This window comes from Mustelus asterias, chromosome 16 (genome assembly GCF_964213995.1).
Source record: "Mustelus asterias chromosome 16, sMusAst1.hap1.1, whole genome shotgun sequence".
Lineage (NCBI taxonomy): Eukaryota > Metazoa > Chordata > Chondrichthyes > Carcharhiniformes > Triakidae > Mustelus > Mustelus asterias.
The window spans coordinates 92,908,887-92,918,601 of NC_135816.1; positions in this window are offsets into that span (position 1 = coordinate 92,908,887).

The window sequence follows — 9,715 nt, forward strand, 5'->3', positions numbered from 1 at the left end:
TTTAGTGCTCCATCCTATTCTGGGTTTTTCAATGCTTCCCCCTCTCTGAGTCTTTTATGCCCTACTCAGAGGCTAGTGTTGCCTCTTCCTTTCTGGCGAATTACCTCCTCTGAGTTCCAGCATTGCCTCCTCTTTGAGGGCTTAATTTCCTTTGCTGAGGTCTTGCATTGCTCACAGATCCATCTTTGAGACTCCCTCTATCTGGTGTTGTTTCTGATTTTCCTGTTCCTTGTCCTTTGTTACTTCTTGTGGTTGTTGCATTAAATGTTTTACATCTTTAAATGCATTATTGCTTTAAGATTGTCAACTGCCACAACTGCTGTCTCTCTCTTTCTCGCTGTGCTTCCCCTATACTTCAGCAATTTTGATAGAAAGTATAGCTCTTCTTTCTCCAAATCTCTTTTGAACTGTTTACCTTTTTTTTAGCTGGTTGAAATCTACTACACTAATTTCTACAGTTTTCCGATTTTTGTTTCTTGTTGACTGGAGAGTCTGTTTTCCCCTCCTTTTTCAAATATCCATCTTTTTGTCAATTTCAGTCGAGGCTCGCATGCTATCCAGTTGGAACCATTATCTTCTTTCAAAAAATAAACTTATTTTATTTTTTTAAAGCAGGCAAACGATGTCTCTTGTTCCAAAACTTTATCTTTACTGCCTGCAGTTCCTCAAAAATGACCACTTCCCGAACCCCCTGCAGTCTCTGTTCAAATCAGGAAACCTGCAATCGCAGCTTTTTACTTCCCCATGTTTCCGGGACAAGCCCTGCTGCTCCCAGAGGTTTTCCTTCCCTATTTTATCTTTTTAGCCTCTGAACTTATGTAACATAGTGGCATTGTAATCCAGGGACCCAGGATTACAATGAACCCTCTGGGGACACGGGTTCAAATCCCACCATGGCAGATGGTGAAATTTGAATTCAATCAAAAGCTGGAATGGAATCATTGTCAATTGTTGTAAAAAAACATCTGGTTCATGAATGCACTTTAGGGAAGGAATTCAGCTGTCCTTACCTGGTCTGCCCTACAGATCCACAGCAATGTGATTGACTCTTAAATGACCTCAGTGATGGATAATAATTGCTGGCCCAGCCAGTGATGCCCACATCCCATGAACGAATAAAGAAAAAATCTCTGCTTTCTATCCAAATTTATTTTTAAATCTGAATCACGGCTCCCTTCTAGCTGTCACCTTCTCTTTACTTCAAAAACTGCTCTGTTTCCTTTGCTTTCCTCTCTTCCTTAAAAAAGACTACCCTTTCGCTTTAGCTAAATTCTACTTCTCTTGCTGCTGAAGGTGAAACTCTCTTCATTTCAATTTTCTATATCTTTCCAAACATCTTGACTCAACGACTACACTGGGTTCATTGCTTTGACTGCCCCTCAGGTTCTTGCACTACTTTGACAACTCTCTCTGAGCCAATTCAACCAAAAATAGGCACTCAGGTGAGTATCTCAATTTTCCAGACCTCAAATAAATTGTTCAATTTCCTAACTATGTTAGGGGTTGTGAGTTTTACACAAGAAGAAAAAGATGTGGTTTGCGCATGTAGATTCAAAATAACAACAACAAGTTTTTATTGTGAGATGTAGCTTGTACACAGTGCAAAATGAAACTAAGCAGAAGCCTGTGAAACACATAAATTACATGATCACCAAATCAGGTGACTGGATATAAAGCAATCATACAATTATTAAATACATAACACCCCTTCCCCTTAATTCTTGACGATAAGTTACTACCATGTTATACATAGGGTAAACAATTCTCTAGACTCAGTATTATGCACCATTAATCATTATACACAGTTAATAAGAAAGTCAATCAGGAGGAAACATATGCTCCTCTGGTTGTATACAATGTTCTGGAAATTGGCTGTCCTTGATCCAAGAAGTTTGATTTGGAACTTCAGTAGACACTTCTTCTCTTGGAATTAATTCTGCATTATTTTCATGTGGTATAATAGCACAGCCACAATCATCTGGCAACTAAGATTCAACTCAGTCTTCCATAGTAGTCTTCACATCACGAGCGACTAAAGAAGCTGGTACTCTGGAGATTCTGAGAAATCATTTTGGGATGACAACAATTGTTCAGCATGGCATGCCAAATGAGCATAAGAAATTGAACCTGCTTTTGCTAGTACCCATTTCTCACTCATGGCATAATTATATGATAATATTCAATCTCCTTATTGAAATGAACATTGCTTTGCCCACAAATCTCATCCAGAAACTTGAAATTCTTGTTGATGCTCTATTATCTGTGATATTTCTGAAGGCAATGACAAACCAAATATAGTTCTCAACTTTCTCTTTATAAGTATTAATGCAGGTGAACATGAGTAGTGTATCTATAAGTAGCCAAAATAAAACTATTCGCACAATGTGACAATGAACCTTGTTCTTTGGGAGTTTTTAAGGAATGTTTCAAGGATTGTACAAATCTTTCAGCTAATCCATTGGTTGATGGGTGTTAAGATGAGGACTAGATATGCTAAATACCATTTACTTTGAGATAATCCTCGAACACTTGAGATGCAAACTGTGAACCATTATCACAATCAATCTGTCCAGTTTACCAAACATTGCACACATTTTGAAATCTTTTCCAATGGTTTCTTCAGTTGTAATAAGTATCATGACAACAGCTTCTCGCCACTTCGAGTGTTCATCAATTATGACTAAGAAAAAGTAACCTTCAAATGGACCAGCAAAATCTACATGCAATCATCGCCTTGACATTTTAGGCCACTCCCAAGGGTGTAAAGGAGTCAATGGTGGTGTATTTCTTATTCATGCACAGGTTGACACTGTCCCACTCTTTCTTCAATCTGACCCGACTAACAAAAATACCTACTTGCCAATTCCTTCATCCAGACTATAAGAGGATATCCTTCATGGAGTTGTTCAATAACTCTTCCATGCAAACTAGCAGGAATGATCATTTGGATTCCCCACAATAGGCACTCACTTTGGACGGTCAACTCACGTCTTCTTGACATATATGATTTCAAATCAAGATGCAGATGATGCATTCCAGCTATCATTTATTTCAATAACATATCCATCACCTTCCCCATCATGGGATCATAGCTTGTCGGCCTCTGAACTTGAGAAGTTGTCATAGGCAAATGGCCTACTAGGGAAGAAGAAAGAATATTACAAAAATTGTCAATAGCATCTGCTTAATAGGTAAAAGTAACTGTGATAATGCATCAGCATGAACATGGCACTCTGGCTGAAGATGCTTTATATCATAGGAGTGTGCAGAGATGATCTGTGAATATCTCTGCAATTGTCTAGCAGCTAATGACAGCATGCCTTTTTACGGTCCAAAAATAGCAGTTTAGGGTCAATGATCAGTCAATAATGTGAAATGCCAAGAATATAAATAATGATGAAACTTTTGCCTGCCAACAATTATATTCAATGTTTCTTTTTCTAACTGAGGATAGTTAGATTCAGTACGTGCCAGAGTACACAAAGCAAAAGCTATTGGAAATTCTTCTCCCGAAGGCATAATATGTAAAACCACTGCGCCTATTCCATAATGTGAAGCCTCACAAGCAAACAGTAATGGTAGCTTCGGATTGAAACAAATCAATGCTTCAGACTTCAGTAAAGCATCTTCGACATCCTTGTATATTTTCTCACAGTCTGTTGTCCAGTCCCATGGCTGTTTCCCACATAGTAAATTATGCAACGTCTTCAATAATGTAGCTAAATTAGGAATAAATTTGCCAGAATAATTTGTTAATCCTGGAACAAACCTCAGTTGTGTCACATTCATCAGATATGGTGCTTCTAAAATAGTGTCCATATTTTTAGATGCTTTATGTAGGTCTTTGTTATTAGTAACATGACTCAAATACAGGACTGACATCTGGAAACAGTCCGACTTTTCTTTCTTGTTATGCAGAGCACGTGCTTGAAGACATTCCAATGCTGCTTCTAAATTATTCAAATGCTTCAGTTCACTGGACCCTGTAATGAGAATATCATTTAGGTAGCATTGTACACCAGAGAGAAACCACTTAAAACCTGATCCATCAATCTTTGGGATAGGGCTGTTGTGGATCTTATTCCAACAGGTAATCTTTTATGATGAAAAAGATCTTTATGAGTAATGATGGTAAGCAATGGTTGAGATTCACCTGCTACAGTCATCAGTAGATGTGCTTGTGAAAAGTCAATTTTGCTGAATTTATATCCACCTGATAACCCAGTAGACAAATCTTCAATATCTAAAGGAAGTGGATATTGATCAGCACACAACATTGGATTTATGATTGTTTAAAATCACCACAAATACGAACGGAACCATCTGGTTTTATGATGGGTATGATAGAGGTAGCCCAGTAATCATTGTAACCGGTTCTAACATGCCACAACAAATGTCTACAACAAATATATATTTGTTACCAAATATTAACCATATTTAGTAATTTTTTTTTTTGCAATTTACAGCAATCAACTTGGCAACTCAAAAAATGCACATCTGATGTTCAGCCACCAGGTTCCACAGCATTTCAGTTGAAATGAGTGTTTAAAGCAGTCATTTAAAAACAAGGTCCCATCAAGAATTCATGGCTCCTCTTCTGCGTCATCATCACTGCGATCGATGCTGCTGTCCGGTAGCAAGTCATACTAATTCTTTTTCAACCTTGGACCCTTGTATATGGCTCCACTCTCACTTTTTGGTGAGGCTATTGGCCTTTATCTTGAGTTTCACATAAACTCCCTTTATTGTGACAGGTTCTTCTTTGAATACGTTCTTGCATTTATCCAAAAGGTACTGTAGGTCTCATTTGGCATTGACCAATCTGTTGGCAGCACTTCACTTAAGCTTCACCTTCTCTAAATATGATCTCCCAATTAGAACACAGAACATAGAACATAGAAAAACATACAGCACAAACAGGCCCTTCGGCCCACAAGTTGCACTGGTCATGTCCCTACCTACCTAGGCTTATATATAGGCTTACCTATAACCATCAATCCTATTAAGTCCCATGAAGTCTCTTAAAGACCCTATCGAGTTTGCCTCCACCACAACTGACGGCAGCCGATTCCACTCACCCACCACCCTCTGAGTGAAAACCTTACCCCTGACATCTCCACTGTACCTACTCCCCAGCACCTTAAACCTGTGTCCTCTCGTAGCAGCCATTTCAGCCCTGGGAAAAAGCCTCCGAGAATCCACCCGATCTATACCTCTCAACATCTTGTACACCTCTATCAGGTCACCTCTCCTCCTTCGTCTCTCCAAGGAGAAAAGACCGAGCTCCCTCAGCCTATCCTCATAAGACATGCCAACCAATCCAGGCAACATCCTTATAAATCTTCTCTGCACCCTTTCAATCATTTCCACATCCCTCCTGTAATGAGGCGACCAGAACTCAGCACAGTACTGCAAGTGGGGTCTGACGAGGGTCTTATAAAGCTGCATCATTATCTCCCGACTCCTAAACTCAATCCCTCGATTGATGAAGGCCAGCACACCATACGCCTTCTTAACCACCTCTTCTACCCGTGAGGCCGATTTAAGAGTCCTATGGACCCGGACCCCAAGGTCCTTCTGATCCTCTACACTGCTAAGAGTCTTACCCTTGATATTATACTCCTTCATCCCATTTGACCTGCCAAAATGGACCACTACACATTTATCCGGGTTGAAGTCCATCTGCCACTTCTCTGCCCAGTCTTGCATCCTATCTATATCACGCTGCAGCTTCTGACATCCCTCCAACCTATCAACAACACCACCAAGCTTCATGTCGTCGGCAAACTTACCAACCCATCCCTCCACTTCCTCATCCAGGTCATTTATGAAAATGACAAACAAGAAGGGTCCCAGAACAGATCCCTGGGGCACTCCACTGGTGACCGACCTCCATTCAGAAAAAGACCCGTCGACAACCACTCTCTGCCTTCTGCAGGCAAGCCAGTTCTGAATCCACAAGGCAACAGCCCCTTGGATCCCATGCCCTCTCACTTTCTCGAGAAGTCTTGCATTAGATCTGGAAAATTACCATGGATCACATGGAGAGGCAACTTTGCTGTTTATCCACTACATTGATCATGATGCAACATTTTAATATCACAATCTCTTCCATTTATGCACTTAAAATCACATCAGCTGATTTTAAAGGAAGATGTTTTGGCTTTTGTTGGTATGTAGTCTCAGGAATTAAAGATAAAGCAGCACAAGTATCAACCTAAGTTGTCTCCTTAACTTTGCAGTTATCCAGAATTTATGTGATTCAACCTGTATGGATGACACATTCAGTTGAAGCTCTTCATCATATTTTCTACATTCTCTTCTTCACAGTCATAATTATTTTCTTCCATGTTTTCAATTCTTATTATAGAATACAACTTGTTCTTCTTCTTAAAGGTACCCAGATTCTTCTTGTGAATATTCGTCTTAGGGGAAGCTGCTCTCGCCCAACAAGCTTTAAAAATGTGACCTATTTTGCCACAATTCTTACATTGACTATCCTTGCTCCAACATTTTCTCACTGAATGGCATATTTTGGCACATCTCTGACACATACATTACTGTTTTAACTTCTTCTGTGCAGTTCCCCACTTGTGTATCTTCATTCTTGCACCAAATTGTGAAGCTCCTTTAGAAGCCAGTTCCATTGACATTGCAATTTCTACTGCTGATTAAAGTCAAAGCATGTTCAATAAGCAATCTTCCTTGCATAGCCTCATTTTTCAGACCACAAAATCGACACTCTCGAAGAGTATCTTCTAATGACTCACCAAACTCATAATGTTGTGCCAGCCTATTGGTGGTGTACCCGAGGTGGCTGGTACTGCCAACAGTTTAGACAATACATGGCTCACAAGGCAGCTTTCTCTGTATAAAGACGTAACTTTATTCAAACCAGCGGCTGCCAGGAGTTCATCAAAGGGTTGAGTAGCTCTAACGTAGAGCAGCAAAACCTCTCTGATGAATCTAATGTATACAATCAAAAATTGATCAATTATAGATTTTTCTTATCAGTCATTTCCACCTTTTAGTAATTTTAAATCAGTCATCTTCAAGTTACGCAAATCAGCAAGAATACTTGTCAAATATTTTGGCCAATCGCATTCCACTCCTCAGCATAACGGCACTTTATTAGTCCATAAAATCTGGAAGCTGATTTCTGTCTTGGCTGACTCACACCTTGTTTGCCTAGTAGACTAAGATGTTTAACCCAGAGTTAAAATAAATGTTCTCACAGCTTCCCTTAAAGGTCACTGCCTAACCAGACTAACTCATGACACTACGTATGGGCACCATTCCATCTCGTCTGGACAGTAAATAAACTCTATTCATGAAATATGATTAAGTGTTCTTAACGTTCTTTCCAGCTGAAACTTTAACTGACAAAACTTGCATATTTCCAAGGCTCAAATATTGTCTTGAAATATGGCTTTAGCCTAATGATTTTTACCATGATGCCAGCAGTAAATTGCTTTTGACCAGCGTGAACAATATTCCTTAAAATCAACAATAACACATTTAAAATATCAGCATCTGTGTTTTAGAATCATCATCATTCATTTAAATCAATTACTACATATTATATGTGTAAATTGCTTCTTATTAGCTTATTTTTGAAATTATTGAACTGAATGCTGTTAGTTCTGTCAGTGCCTTAATGTTTACTGGTTTAAAAATCTTACCACCCTATTAGGGGTTCCACCTATCATGCCTTTTTAAGGTTGCCACAAGGTTGAGCAATGTATTTGCCTTGCACTTGATTCCTTCCATTCAATGTGATCTGTTCCACAAAAATCAATGGTTTTGTAGAGTAATGCTCTTAAAGAATCTTTGTCAAGTCGTCATAAGTTTTGGTCCCTGGCTTTGCTGGACGAACATTGTACTGAGTAAAGCTGATACAAGTAACTTGCTTGCAATTATATTCACTCGTACAATGTACTGAAAATGGTTAGCACAGGGAGTCCATGATTCATTTTGTTCATTGAATGGATCCATGAATCCTAATAGGCACACTATATCTCTTGTAGACAATAGTAACTTGAGACTGCTCAGTATATCTTTTTTTTACTGTCTTCCCAGTACTTCCCTTTTTACCCTGGAGACCAATGAATTGGTGTTTAATTTTCAAATAACCCCAGTTGTAGCAAAACATCCCTTTTGCCAGATACTGCCTGGAATCTCACTCTTTGATCAGAATGCATCTTATTTGAAAGCTACACAGAGAGCTTCTATGCTTTTTCAATTGCGTAGTGAGTCTCCTGCTCTGCCAGTACACACTGCACTATGTGCACGGACCCTGCTTAAAGGAGTCCACCCAATTTCTTTTTTTGGTAATAAATTATTTACATTTATTTTCCTTTCTTTCCTCACTTGGTGTTCCTTAACTGACATCCCAGTCTGTAATCCTCTTGTTGATTTTCCCCAGCCTACTAATATTCGAATTGTGAGTACATGATATTTCTTTCTCTATTTAGGACCTCTTCTTGATGCTCTCAATGAAACACAATCCCATTGTCATTGGCAACTTTCTTTCAATATGTTAACTGTAGTAGGAGTTGTGGGTATTACAAAAAGAAAAATATGTGGTTTGCTCACGTAGATTCAAAACAACAACAACAACGGTCTTCTGGGAGCTGTTCTCTCTGCAGAGTACAAAATGAAACTAAGCAGGAGCCCGTCAAATACCGACTGACATCACCATCGTGTGGCCGGCTCTTAAATCAATAATGCAACCACTTAAATATATAGCAAATTGTGTACTCACATGTTGGCTGTGCCAACACAATTTATCCACTTCGTCACCAATATATAACAGCATAGCACTTCAGGCTCCTCCAAGGCACCTCAGGCTTTATTAGGAACAAGAAGTTATTTATTAAAAACAGAAACTTGGTACAAAGCACTTGTGCCCGAGGCCACCCTGGAGCAGCCTATTCAGCTGCTCCAGTCCTTATATGCTTACTATCTAGTTTCCAGAGGTATTCTGCCACAGTGAGGACATCAATCACCCTCTGAGACTTTTGGTCTCGATAGGTCTCTCAAGTCAGTTGACCCTCTTCTGCTATGTTGCCTCAAATAGACAGACACCACAGTCACTGACTTGTCTGACATTCAATCCTGGATAAGCAGAACTTTCTTCCAATGAAATATTGAGGAGAGGGAAAGAACTGTCTTCAGGTCCTGCTGCAGATTCAACTGCCTAATCGTTGACTCATCCCTCTCACTTGCAACACTCTGAGGTTGAACTGGACCATTCACAATCTTGCCATCAGATTTCACCCCAAGATGAACTCGTTACTACACGTCAGAAATGGGGATGATCGCTGAACACTGCATCATGTTCAGCAGTATTAATGACTTATAAGATACTGAAAGCAATCCATGTCCAGTCGCAACAAGACCTGGACAATATCCAGTCTTAGGCTGACAATTAACATTTACTTCACTTATGTGCCTGGCAATGACCATCATAAGTAATAGAGAATTTAACCATCACTCTTTGACATGATATTGCATTACCGTCACTGAATCACCCATTGTCAACATTCTGCAGGTTAGCATTGACCAGATGTAAATCTGGACGAGCCATCCACATACTGTTGCTGCAAAAGCATGTCACAGACTGGGAATCAGCCAGTGAATAGCTTATCTCCTGATGCCCAAAAACTGGTCCAAATACAAGGTACGAGACATGAGTGTGCTGGATTTGCACTTG